Genomic DNA, 14,699 nt, shown 5'->3' on the forward strand with positions numbered 1-14,699 from the left:
GACATTTCTCCAAAGAAGATATACAGACTGCCAACAAACATATGAAAGAATGCTCAACATCATTAATCAGTAGAGAAATGCAAATCAAAACTACAGTGAGATATCATCTCACACCAGTCAGAATGGCCAACATCAAAAAATCTAGAAACAATAAATGCTGGAGAGGGTGTGGAGAAAAGGGAACCCTCTTGCACTGCTGGTGGGAATGTGAATTGGAACAGCCACTATGGAGAACAGTATGGAGGTTCCTTAAAAAACTACAAATAGAACTACCATATGACCCAGCAATCTCACTACTGGGCATATACCCTGAGAAAACCATAATTCAAAAAGAGTCATGTACCAAAATGTTCATTGCGGCTCTATTTACAATAACTCAGAGATGGAAACAACCTAAGTGTCCATCATCAGATGAATGGATAAATAAGATGTGGCACATGTATACAATGGAATATTACTCAGCCATAAAAAGAAACGAAATTGAGTTATTTGTAGTGAGGTAGATGGACCTAGAGTCTGTCATATAGAGTGAAGTGAGTCAGAAAGAGAAAAACAAATACTGTATGCTAACACATATATATGGAATCTAAAAAAAAAAAAAAAGGTTATGAAGAACCGAGGGGCAGGACAGGAATAAAGATGCAGACATAGAGAATGGACTTGAGGACACGGGGAGGGGGAAAGGTAAGCTGGGACAAAGTGAGAGAGTGGCATGGACATATATACACTACCAAACGTAAAATAGATAGCTAGTGGGAAGCAGCCGCATAGCACAGGGAGATCAGCTCGGTGCTTTGTGACCACCTAAAGGGGTGGGATAGGGAGGGTGGGAGGGAGGGAGATGCAAGAGGGAAGAGATATGGGAACATATGTATATGTATAACTGGTTCACTTTGTTATAAAGCAGAAACTAACACAGTATTGTAAAGCAATTATACTCCAATAAAGACGTTAAAAAATTAAATAAATAAATACATTTATTTATTTATTTTTGGTTGCATTGCGTCTTTGTTGCTGCACGTGGGCTTTCTCTAGTTGCAGTGAGTGGGGGCTACTCTCCGTTGCAGTGTGCGGGCTTCTCATTGTGGTGGCATCTCTTGTTGCGGAGCATGGGCTTTAGGCGCACGGGCTTCAGTAGTTGTGGTACGCCGACTCAGTAGTTGTGGCTTGCAGGCTCTAGAGCACAGGCTCAGTAGTTGTGGTGCACGGGCCTATTTGCTCCACGGCATGTAGGATCATCCTGGACCAGGGCTTGAACCCATGTCCCCTGCATTGGCAGGTGGACTCTCAACCACTGTGCCATCAGGGAAGTCCCAATAATTAACCCTATTTTTAAAATGGAGAATGCACACAAATAAAAATAGGAAATGGAAATAAATTAATAACCACAGACATAATGGAAATGAAAAAGCCTTATAGGACTTCCTTGCTGGCACAGTGGTTGAGAGTCTGCCTGCCGATCCGTGTCCCGGTCCGGAAAGATCCCACATGCCGCAGAGCAGCTGGGCCTGTGAGCCATGGCCACTGAGCCTGTGCGTCCGGAGCCTGTGTTCCGCAACGGGAGAGGCCACAACAGTGAGAGGCCTGCGTATCGCAAAAAAAAATAAAAATAAAAATGCTTATAAAAGCTGATTTTGCTCAGCTCTATGCAAATAAATTTTTTAAATGCACAAAATAGATTATTTTCTAGTAAAATATGAATTGCCAATGTTGTCCTCAGAAGAGACAATCAAAACATAGCAATTACTATGAGAGAAACGTGAAAAGTTGTCAAATTTCCTACCAAAAATAAACAAATAACACCCTAGTCAGAAATGATTTTACTAGTAAATTTTACCAACTTTTAACTAAAAGATGACACCAAATGTTGTCGAGTATGTGGAAAAGACAAAAAACCTCCAGATCCTCCTGACGAAGCCAACCTAAAACTGACAGCAAAACATGACGAACACAAAACAGAAATCACAGACCCAATGCACTTATGAGTGTCAATGCAAAGACTCCAAACAGATTCAACATCACATAAAAAGAAGAGCATACCGGGCTTCCTTGGTGGCGCAGTGGCTGAGAGTCTGTCTGCCGATGCAGGGGACACGGGTTCGTGCCCCCTTCCGCGAAGATCCCACATGCCGCGGAGCGGCTAGGCCTGTGAGCCATGGCTGCTGAGCCTGCGCGTCCGGAGCCTGTGCTCCGCAGTGGGAGAGGCCACAGCAGTGAGAGGCCCGCGTACCGCAAAAAAAAAAAAAAAAAAAAAAAAAAGAGAGAAATCATATGATCATCTTCATACGTCCTTTTAGAAAGCATTTTAAAAATTTCAACAATTCTTGATTAAAATGCTTAAAACATGATATAATCATGTTATATCATTCATATATATATATCCCAACCAGAAAGCCTATATACTCTTATGCTCCATAGGGAAACAGAAGGATGTCTACCCTCACAATTATAACCCAACATCATCCTTCTGGAGATAATAGCGTACCTAATTAGACAACAGAAATAAATAAGAGGTACAAATATTGGACTGTAAAGATAGAATTAAGATTAACCATTATTAATAGATAATATGATTACACACTTGAAAAACTCAAGAAAGAAAATCATATGAAAAAATATGATAAACAACATGAGTATTCACTAAGGTAATTAGGAACAAAGTAAATGTAAAAAATCATTAGCCTTTCTTTTAGGAAAGCTATATGAAATTGCCAATATTTAACTTTTTTAGACTCACAGAAATGGCAGTTCCATATAGCTTAACCTAATGTATACAAATAACAACCACTGAGAAAACATAACAGGTAAAAGAGGCCATTTATAATAGTCACAAAAAAGACAAAATATTCAATACTTCAGTACAGGATAAAACTAAGAAATGTTCACAATCCATACAAAGAAAACTAAAAAAAAAGCTCTAAGAGACACAAAATAAAACTTGAGTGGAAAAACACATCCTTTTCCGAGATAGGACGTTTCAACGTCAAGAAGATCCCTGCTTCATCCCAATTAATCTAGAAATATAACACAATCTCAATGAAAACACCAAAAGAAATTTTTTTTTAAGTAGAAAAACTGATTTTAAAGTTCTTACTGGGAAAAAAAAAAAGTAATAGCCAAGAACTTTATGTAAAAACAGGAGAACACTGAAGGAAGACCAGCCTTACAAGATAACATAGCATTATAAAACTGCAGTAGTCTAGTGTGTGTGCTTTGTGAATGAAATCAACGGAATAGATTCCAGAATACAGAAATACACTTATACATGAAGAATTTTAGCATGATAAAAGTGGTATTTTAATTAAATAGGGAAAGGATTGATTATTAAATTAAAAAACTGTTGGACAGTTAGTTAACTGAGGGATGATGTGAAAAGCAATACTTCACCTAAAGACCAAGATAAATTTGAGATAGATCAACAGATTTAAAAGTAAACAAACTAATAGAAAAAAACATGGAAAGATTTTTGTGAGATTCTAAATTCTTAGGAAGTTCTTTGGAGAAAGAATTTTGGAAGCTCTTTGGAGGAGCAAGTATTTTAAAAATCTCAGGAGAAATTAGAAGTTTTAAGAAGTCTGATTTTCTGACCATCAGTTGAAGAATGGGTTGGTTTAAACTTCTGAAAGTTTCCTCTTAGAGATAGGAGCGGGGAATTCCAAGCACTTCCTTTGTGCCTGTTTGAACTGTTGATAAATAAATGTATGGCCTCTTTCACAATCTCATTGTGCAGGTCTTTAGTGGAGGGAGGTATAACACAGAAGTCAGGTGAATTACCTTCTGCTTTGAAATTCGAAGGGAATTAGTTTGAGCTCTCGAGTGCCTCCTCAGGGAGATCTGGGTAGTCTGTGCATTTTCCAATCACCTCAGTATTTGAAGAACTAATTTCATTTATCAATTGTTCTGCATTGCTTTGTCCCAATGAGGAGCATCAGCCCTTTCCCCCTCATCTCCCCTTAAATTATCATTCACACAAGGCATTTATGTATGGAGTGAACTTTATAGAAGGTTGCTTGGTTTCCCTTTTCCTTTGAGACCCTTTTCACACCTTCTTACCTTAAACTTACCTGGGCTCTCGGGTTCTCTACTCATCAGCTCAATTCTCTTTATGTGCAGAACTATTTTGATCTTTTCCAGGCCTGCCTTTGCATATCTCCAAACTCATCAGTGTGTTTTGCAAAAACAATGGCTCATCTAAGGGAAGGTGAACCTTGAGCCACAAGGAGAAATACTGGCAAAGACTTTTCTTTTCGGCCTCTGTGAAGTGGGGAGCAGATATTTTGCCACAGGTAGGAATCACTATTCCACTGTCCTTAGAAGGCAGAAGTGGCTACAGTCAGTTTTGGTCTTACATAATTTGCTTCTTCTCCATCATACAAAGGACCAGATTTCATAGCCTCTGTGAAAGAATTTTCCTCCTTGCCTAACATTATTCACTACATAAAAGAAACATGAAACAATATAAAGGTAAAACAGAACAATAAACTCATTATGGAGCTCCTAGGTCCTGTGAGAAAGTGTTAGATCTAAATCCTGTTATGCATATTTGAATACTATTCCTAAAATGTTTGGACCACCCAGAGGCTAGTATTCATGGGCAAGTGTTATGATTTTAAAAGTTACTTAGGTTATTAGGTTTGACTTGAAGTCATGTCCCTGCCAACACTTCAGTTAGTTCTTTCAGAATACTGGGACAGATCACTCTACTTTTAAAGATTCTGATCCTCTATTCCTTTAAATGTTTGGGTAAGACATTTCTTTCCTGTTTCCAACTTTCTACAATTTCCCAGTATCTCCCTCTGGGATAATAATAATATTTCTATTGCTCAGTACTCTCAAAGAAGAAGAGACATTTGCATTCCATAGTATTTAGACTGTGGTACGTAAATGTATCCCAGATTATTCTTCATATTATTTTATTTCTGCTATCAGTGGTTGTATTGTTGTTGTTGTTGTTTTTTAAACACACACTTTCCAATAGGTAACTCACACATACAGTTAAAAATTCAAAAGGCATAAAAGACTATATACCTAAAAGTGAGTTTCCCTCCCACTCCTATCCCTCATCTATCTAATCCTCTTTTGCAGAGGAAACCACTGGACTAGTTTCTTACCTTTCCAAGGTATTTTATACCCCCCAACCCTCTTCACAATAGATTACATTCTATACATTCTACATTCTATACACGCTGTTCTGCGTTTTGGTTTTCACTTAACCATATAGCTTGGGGATTGTTTTATATCTGTACATCCAGAACTGCCTTATCTTTAATTTCTTAAATCTTTAAAGTGCACATCATTCCACTTTATGGAGGTACCATCATTTATTTAACCAATCCCAATCAATGGACATTTACATTAGTTCTAATCTTTTGCTGTCACTAACAGTTCTGCAATGAATTACTTTATATGTAGGTCATTTTATACACGTGAGAACATTTGAAGGATACATTTGTAGAAAAAGAATTGCTGAATTGAAGGGTATGGGCATTTACAATTTTGATAGCTATCGCAAAATTGCCTACCAAAGGGCAAACACCTATTCGTGTTTCCGCTGGCAAACAATTGAGAGTATCTGTTTCCTAGACCCTGACCAACAGAGTACATTATCAAGCTTTTTGAACTTTGTCAGCCTTACAGGGGAAAAGTGGTATCTCATACTTTTAATTTAGATTCTTCTCACTGAGTGATTTAAAATATCAACTTTATCATAGACTAATTTATCTATTTGATGCCTTTCTTGGCTTTCTAGTTTATTCCATTGGTCTCTCTTGTCTCTTCATACACTATAGTGTTTTCATCACAGTAGCTTTACACTATGTTTTACTTGATAGTAGGTCTAATTACCCTTATTACTCTCCTTTCCCCTAAGAAATTTCCTTGCTATTCTTGTTTATTTTTCCAATATAAATTTGAGAAATAGTTTGTCTTCAAATAAAATCCTGCTGCATTTTTATTGAGATTGCATCATATCAATGGATTACTTAGGGATATCACTACTCACTTGTTATTTAAGGTTTACCATTTCTCGTCCATATCTTTTGAATAATGTCTTCCTTGTGCTTATAACACTGTCTTAAATAAAATGTTTTCTTATTCATTCTTCACAGCATCTTTGGAAACAGGTAGGGAAGATAGGAGATACAGGATTAGTCCCAGATTATATTTGATAGAAGATCTTAACCCACTTTTATATCTACTATTTGGTAATGCCTCACCAGTAAGTAGATTTTAAGAAAATTCAAAAACAAAACAAACTTTTCCACCCACAATTAAATTTTCCTATTGCAAAAGCGAGCAATATAGAAGCACAATTCTGCAGTGTATTTTTTGTGTGGTGATCTGTGGCCAAGCAGTGTGGAATGCATTCCAATCATGGAGTAACAATCTCAAGAGAATTTTGAAACCAGAGTTGGCTTGAATGCTGTACAATGACACCCAGGATCTTGGCTTACTTCCCAGATTTTCCCTTTTTGGTTTTCTAGCAAGTTTGGTCATGCCTGGGAATTTGCTGAATATGGTACTTGGATCAGTGACTTCCTGAATGTTACGCTGGGATCAATGGCATTTGTCTGCCCAAGGGGTTTTGGACTATAATTTTTAGATAAACCTCTGTTGTAAATAAGTTCTCAGGAAGCCCTGGCACGAGGGTGCAGACAGGAAGGGCAGTTTGTGAATTGTTAATGGAAGGCAAAGATCTTGTGAGAGTATGTTCTACTGTGAATAGTACTGAGTTGCATACCTGGGCACACTGGTGTTCCAGCTGGAGGATCGTCAAGTTTTTAAGTAAATATCTAATGTATTTAAAAGCCATCTTTAATGCCACCCTTGACACTCATTAAAGGTCAGTCAAGACTTGATAAACAGTTGCTAATCTGCAGTAACCTGGCCACTGCCTACCATCACCCTAGTTCAATTAACATGGAGAGAGCCGAGAAAGCGCCTACATTAGTTACTGAATTACTTAGGACACAAATATGTGTTGACATATATCTGAGTATATTTTTGGATTACATTTCCAAAACAAGTACTGTGTGCATCATTTATTTTTAGTCAACGCTTTTCTCCTCAATGTCATGTGTAATTAAGACCTGACTTAGGTAAAATATTTTAAAAATGTACAGCAGTGTGACACACATACTTAGGTAACATCTGAGGCTTTTTGGCACCGCATAAATGAGAACTTTCTTTAGCTCGTCCCTCTGCAACAAAAAGACTACTGTGTTCTAAACTAGAATGTTATGCAAGAATCTGAATAGTGTACAGTTTACTGAATGCTCAGCCTGTTTAGTGACATACCAAAAAGTAGGACAAAGGCTAAAAGCAAAAACGTGGGGCAAGTTTTAAGCAGTGAAGTTAAAGGCATATGGATGCTGAAATGTTTAATTATCAAGGCAGAGACCAGGTTGTAAAATCTAGCTAATAAAAGTATAAAGATGAGCTGTGAATGGGATAGTTGTTTGATTCAATGATCTCACTTGTTTGTTGAGCATTAAGAGTGTTGCCAAAATTCTGAAATTAGACCACTGTGAACAAAGAATGGTGATGGTGAGATGGTGTTTTATATCACTTGCCTTTTATTTCCACTATCACGGCAACTCCTTAGATTATAAATATTAACCATTTATACATGAGAAATTAACGAAAGGTGAGGCAAAATGGGGAGCAAAAGTAAAGTGTTACAGTAAATTAGGTCAAGGGTGCATAAAGTTAGGACAGCATTTTCAAGTCTAAGAAAATGACATAAACACAAATTTCATGATTCTACTAAACACAAATTTCATGATTCTCCTCATATTAATAGAATTTGTGTCAAAAAAGTCACATGAGAGTCTGACGAAACCTCTTAGAGAAATGTAAAACGTGATTTAAACTAAAGAGGGCACTTCCCTGGCAGTCCAGAGGTTAAGACTCTGTGGTTCTAATGCAGGGGATGCAGGTTGGATCCCTGGTCGGGGAGCTAAGATCCCACATGCTGCGTGGCGTGGCCCAAAGATAAAAAGAAAAAGAAAAAACAAAAAAAACCTAAAGGGAATTCTAGTTCCTTTTGATGACAATTTTTCATTTATGGACTCCTTAGGGAGCTCTATATAGCTCAGAACCTGAGTGTCTTCATATATATATATGTCATTGTAGAGAACTGTCTGAAAGATTTCAGAGTCTGAATTCTGCAATAGACTTCACACCATTAAAAATGTGGTTCCAGGATGATTATGACAGATTACAATACAGGATATTTTTCAGCCTTCCAAAACCTAGGGAATGCGAGTTAACCATTCCCAGGACTGTTTTATTCCTGGGTGATAATATTTAGGTGCTGTATGTACTTCAAGGAGTACAGGTAAGATTATACTCATCGGGCAACTCACTTGTCAAGACATCGGCCATTTCTGCTCCTAGCCCTGAAGGGGGAAAAGCAGGATGTGATCACCTTGGTTTATTCCTCTCGTGAAATATGCTCATTTCTATCCTGCTTGCAAGCACTGTGGTTATTTTCACCAGCATGTGAGACTACAAGCAGGGGAGTAAGCTAGAATTTTGACTGAGTTACAATTCTCGGGCTTTTACCTAGAGATAGTGCGGTAGGGTAGAGTCTGGTCCTGAGGCCCATCTGGACTGTTTTCCCACACATTGCACTGGGAGAGGCAGCACAGTACAGGCTTGAGCATCATACACCGCAGCTCCATCTTCTTGTAGCTGTGTGACCAGGGTCTGGTTACCTCAATCTTTCTATGTCTTGGTTTCCTTGTTGAAAAATAAGGCCTGACAACAGTGTTTACCTCAGGAGGGCACTGTAAACATTAAATGAAGGAATTCATCTAAAGCATCTAGAACAGTGCCAGGTAGAGAGCAAACAGGAAAATGTTAACAATAATTTTAACAGAAGCCACATGATTGAGGGTTTAATAAATTTGGCAAGCTAGTAAGCTCTCTCCCCTCCCCCGATGCATATAGACATATCCTTAAATCTTCTTACAGTAGAGAGAGGGAAAAATGAGCAGGGAATCCTTGAGACAGGTGATGTCAGCAAATCTTTACAACCATAGATCTAGTTGAGAAAAAATTCCCAGGCTTCAATGTGTCAAGTTGGTTACTATGAGGAGCCAGTCAGCCCCGAATAAGATGCCCCAGTTGTTCCCACTTGCTACGTCACTTTCCACTGTCACCGCCTGCGGGAGCAGTCCTTCCCCTCTGCAGTGCTGCGGTATCCTTTCCCCACACAGGTCCTCTTCAGTACAGCACTATCAGAGGCATCTGATATCAGTCAACCATCAGAGGCAAAAGTTTTGTGTAAGTACTGACACAAAACTTTGTACATTTATGTACAGGTACAAACTGGTGATCCTCACCCTCCACAAAAGTTGTGCTCCCAAAGCTGACAGCTATTCATGTGAAACCTGGAAAATATTCCCTTCTTTATAAACAAAACACAACAGAACATTATAACATCTCTCAGAGAAGCAAATTAATTGACCAACTACCATTTCCCATGAACTCCATCTTCTCCTCCTTTGCTTGTTTTCTCTTCCTTTATGTTTCAGTTGCAGAGAGGGTAAATCATAAATTACTGTCTGGTATAGAGAGAAAACAGTCTGCAGCTGGAAGGAATTGGGAAAGCACTGAGAATTTTCTTTTCCTAATCATGAATGCAGTGATTACTGACTTCAAAATAAGTAAAAGCTCCGTAAATGGGAAATAAGCAGAACACATTCTAGGGTGAGGGGACAGCAAGCGCAAAGGCAGAGATACGTGAACATGCACCGCTACGTTTCGAGAACAGCATATGGCAAGAAGGAAATACTTCTTGGTCACTGTAGGAAACACCACTGAGTTACTATGGGGCACACGTTGGGGAGTAATTATGAATACCTAATTAGGCATTTTTGTTCTGCACAGGTAAGTACAACAGTCAGTGTTTTAAACAGTACACCCAAGATCTATTTTCAAGTTCACCCTGGCATATAATACTTCCTGCTTCTTTTCTGCCACATCCTAGGAGCTATTAATTTTGCTTTCTTTGGTTGTGGAAAAAGCAAGATCCCTTCTGTCTGAGCCTCTTGGTTCCATGTAGGGATTGCCTATTCTCAAGGCTTCTCCCAATTCAGCAATTCCCATGAATTTCGGTCACGTAATTTTCATGGTTATTCCTAGCACTTACGCAGTACCAGTCTAGATATAATTCAATAAATTTGAGCCCCTACGATGTAGTGACCTATGGAGAGTCTGATGATGCTCCCTACCTTTTTTTTTTTTTTTTTTTTTTTTTTTTGGCGGTACGCGGGCCTCTCACTGCTGTGGCCTCTCCCGTTGCGGAGCACAGGCTCCGGACGCGCAGGCTCAATGGCCATGGCCCACGGGCGCAGCCGCTCCGCATGTGGGATCTTCCCAGACCGGGGCACGAACCCGTGTCCCCTGCATCGGCAGGCGGACTCTCAACCACTGCGCCACCAGGGAAGCCCGATGCTCCCTACCTTTAAAGAGCCTGTCAGTAAGTGAAAAAGCGAAAGGTAATCAAACACCAAATCAAGGCAAAATGAAACCAGTGCAAAAAACACATTGTTAATGGGGGGTGCTAAGGACTGAATGTCCCCCCTAAAGTCGTATGTTGAGACCTAGTCCCCAATGTGATAGTGTTTAGATGTGGGGCCTTTGGGAGGTGATTAGGTCATGAGGGTAGAGCCCTCATGAATGGGATTAGTGTTCTTATAAAGAGGTTGCCGTAGAAGATGCAGTCACTGAGGAAGTGCTCTCTCACCAGACACTGAATCTGCCACTGCCATGAATCTTGGACTTCCCAGTCTCCAGAGCTGAGAGAAATGTTTGCTGTTTATAAGCCACCCAGTTGATGGTATTTTTGCTCCAGCAGCCCAAATGGACTATGATGAGAGCTCACGAGCTGTTATTAATTTCAACCAGAGGATTGAGGAAAGTCTTCAAAAGACATTGTCCTTAAACACAGAATTTCCATTAGGGATGTGGAGGTTAGTTTTGGTCAAATGATTATTAACTTGAATTCTTCTGGACCCAAGGGACAGAAATCCATCTCAAAATAGCTTAAGCAAATATAACAGGAAAGTGGAATTGGGAACGCTGGGGGTGGCATTTGCTTCAGTTCTCCAGGAACTCTTGGCCCTGTTCATGTGTGTGTGCTTCCCTCTCTCCCATAGCAGAGGGACATAACCCATGTTGCAGGAGGAAGGGGTGGAGTTTGACTACAGGTGGCTCCATGCTCACATCACACCATGTGCCACCAGAGTGTATTGAATAGCCACGGAAGGCTATCTGCACATACGGGCCAGCAACTCAGTCCTATGGAAGTCCTCTTCTTGGTCTAGTTTGGGGCATGTGCCCATCTCTGGGATAATCACTGTGGCTTATGAGATGGGAAATATGGTCTGATCTGAGACATGTACCCATCACCTGGCCACTGTACAGACAGTGCTTTGATCATGCTGTTTTAATAATAGGGACTCATGCGAAACAAAATAGTTTTAACCAAGGGTGGGAAAGGTTGCAAGACGACTTTTATGGGATTAGCAACTTAGAACAACACAGAGTGGGCAAGGCAAGGGCAGTACTTCATAAGGAGATGGGAGGAGAGGACCCTAAAGGAGGAGAAACAGGATGTTGGGTAGACAAACACAACAGGTAACCACTACAATAACTAAAATGCATGCATTCTTAGGCGAATGGTGTGCAGCCTGTGACAGAAATGCTGAAGATAGGCAGTGAGAACTCGGGCAGGAGATGCAGGTTGGGCTAGGGTGTAGGGTCTCCAACGATAAATGGAACCATCCAAGGGCTTCAGTTCAAGAGATGTTGTGATCAGACCCACGCCGCCCCATTACCCCCCCTCTCTGAAAATGAAATGTCTAAGCTGTCAGACTATCATGACCAGGTGCCAAGCTTCCTTCCTTCCCCATGTTTGCCTTTTCTTTCTCCAGTTCATACACTGTCCCGTCTCAATTCTATATGTAGTCCCTACATCCTGGCCATTTATTTCCCAATCTAAAGTCAATACCACTTGAGGGAACTGCTTTTGCTAGCACTGAAATGCCTGGATTCTTACAAAATACACCTAAAACCCTACTTTTCAGTCAGTCTGGCACCAACCAAAGGGTGAGAGAAATGGGAAGTTAAGTGGAACTGTCGTAGTGATGGGTCCCAATCTGCATGGGTTCTTGGACTTAATTTTCTATCAGTGATCACATATTCAGATTAGCCTGAAAGCCTGAGGACTACGGTCATCTTCTGACCCATTCACAATTGAGAAGCTGTGAATGGGTTTTATTCTTCAAGATCAGAATGTGCCAACCTTTTCCTCTCGCGTTTGAGGGAGCCAGTGTGCCACAGTGGCCACCGACCCTCCTAGTAGGAGGCAGTGTGGTGGCCATTGCTCGTGAAGAGGTAGATTTTAATATTTTCACTCTTCATGAACTTTCTGGATTATCTAATCAAAGATTAGGAGGACTATGTTCCCAAGAATGCTTAGAACAGCCTACTCTTTGAGGCTGTTTACTGGAGGGCACAATTACTTGCACTTGGTGAATGAGATAATGAATGGATCATTCAGCTAGAGAAACAGTGTAATCCAGGAGAGAACTACATTTATCTCTCACTTCCTTGAAATTATTAAAGGTGCATGAACTAGTTCCAAATGAGAAAAATCAAAACTGGACAATTCTAAAATGAAAGTTATATATTTTTTGCCCTCTGAACTGATCACTACACAGATCAAACGGGAATAATGCTTCAGTAAAACTGAACATTCTGAGAAAACTAACCTGCTTTGCTAACTGGAAATGAAAGGCAACAAACGAAAGGGAAGGAAAAAGGCCACCTTCTGTGAATTGTTACTGCAGTCACTGACAGCAGTTAGGGAGGGTAAACGCAAGAAGAGGTCATAGAAGCTGAAAGAAAGGCAACAACGTAAGGGTCGCAAGAGAGTCATAGTGTTAGCTGCCTCTGAGAATTGTACCTAAGAGCAAAAAACAAAAAACTTCCCAGACTCTTACTGGCGGAGTTTGGATTTATTATGACAGCCTTAGACCCACAAAATGGTTGTACTTTTCCATCACAAAGCTCATGGGGAATCAAATATTTTGAGAGATCAAGCAGAGATGGTAGTGAGTGTGGGTGTCGTCAAGGGAAGGTATGAAGGAGCTCATAGATATTCGATGTCTTCCAGGAGAAAGTACTAAAGGTCAAGTACTAACATACTTGTTTTTCATCTTACTCTTCAACAGAAGACCAGATGTAACCTCCCTAAAGAACAGCTTCCCAACACAGCCTGGCAACTGTACAGTGGGAAGGAAGCGAGATGCACTCTGTGACACATAAATGAAAAGCCAGAAGGTAACAGACAATACTAAGTGCACTCCCACCCCTATTCAAACACAAAGGCCGAGGAAAAGTTCATGGTAACTACCTGCCAAGAGACTGTTTTTGGGGAAAACACGCACACACACCAGAAACTCGTCTCATATTCTCCACATAGTACTTGAATTTTAAGATTTCTATTAGTTAACCTATGTCGGAACAGTTTTAGAAGGGCTCTACTTGTCATGAATTGATAAAAGGTCAACATATAAACAGTATAGAAAGGAAACAAAAGGAATATTAAACATTATTTAACACTGTGCAACTTGTTTCCCTACCAAGTTTGTATTTGTCACTAGAATGGAAAACTAATACAATGTATCCTGGGCATTTTGGCTTTCTCTTATTTTTTTCATTATTTTGCTTATTATCGTTTTCTTTGATTGTGCCACCCAGCCCTCGGCAGTGAAAGCATAGAGTCCTAACCACTGGACTGCCAGGAAATTTCCTCTTTTGCTTTTCTTTTTTTTGGGGTATTTTGAATCTAAGACACGAAAGGAAGCCTATCCAGACCCGGTAGGGCACTCTTTCAGGAGAGCCTGGGAACAAGTGGGGAACTCAAGCCTAGAGCCATTCTTTGAGAGCTCACAGCTCCTAAAGCATCCGGTTACAGCTAGAGGGCTGGGGAAGAGACACACACACACACACACACACACACACACACACACACACACACACACACACACACACACACACACACACACACACACACACACACACACACACACACACACACACACACACACACACACACACACACACACACACACACACACACACACACACACACACCCCCGCCCTGCTCCGAGGTACTTTCTGCCATTTAGGAGCTCCATATGTATTATGGGAAGGAAACAGGCACTGTGGTGTAAGACGAAGCTGGGAATCAGGGGACTAGGTTCTAATTCTGACTCTGTCATTGGCTGGCCATGTGACCTTATAGGGTGGGAGTGGTCACTTGTCAAATGGAACGATACATCTCTGTAAAATACAGGAATTAAATGTGATGGCATTTCTCTAAGTATATTCATATAAAGTTATGGTTAAATACGTTTGGAAAACCCCCCTCCTCCACCCCACAGCACCAGATAGATTCACACTGCATTTAACGCATCAGAGGCTCCTGAAAGTCCTGCTGTAAAGGAATCTTCTAAATTTGGTATTTCTCAAACTTATTTTCTGAACCGACATCTACTGAAGTTCCCAGAACATGCTTTGGAAAATGAGGCTATCTACAGCCCTTCCAGCTTTAGAATTCTACTGTGGTCAACGACATTTTTCCTTAGAGACACCATCAAATTGCCTCCTCTACTGCTGAGTAG

This window comes from Globicephala melas, chromosome 2, assembly GCF_963455315.2.
Source record: "Globicephala melas chromosome 2, mGloMel1.2, whole genome shotgun sequence".
Taxonomy (NCBI): Eukaryota; Metazoa; Chordata; class Mammalia; order Artiodactyla; family Delphinidae; genus Globicephala; species Globicephala melas.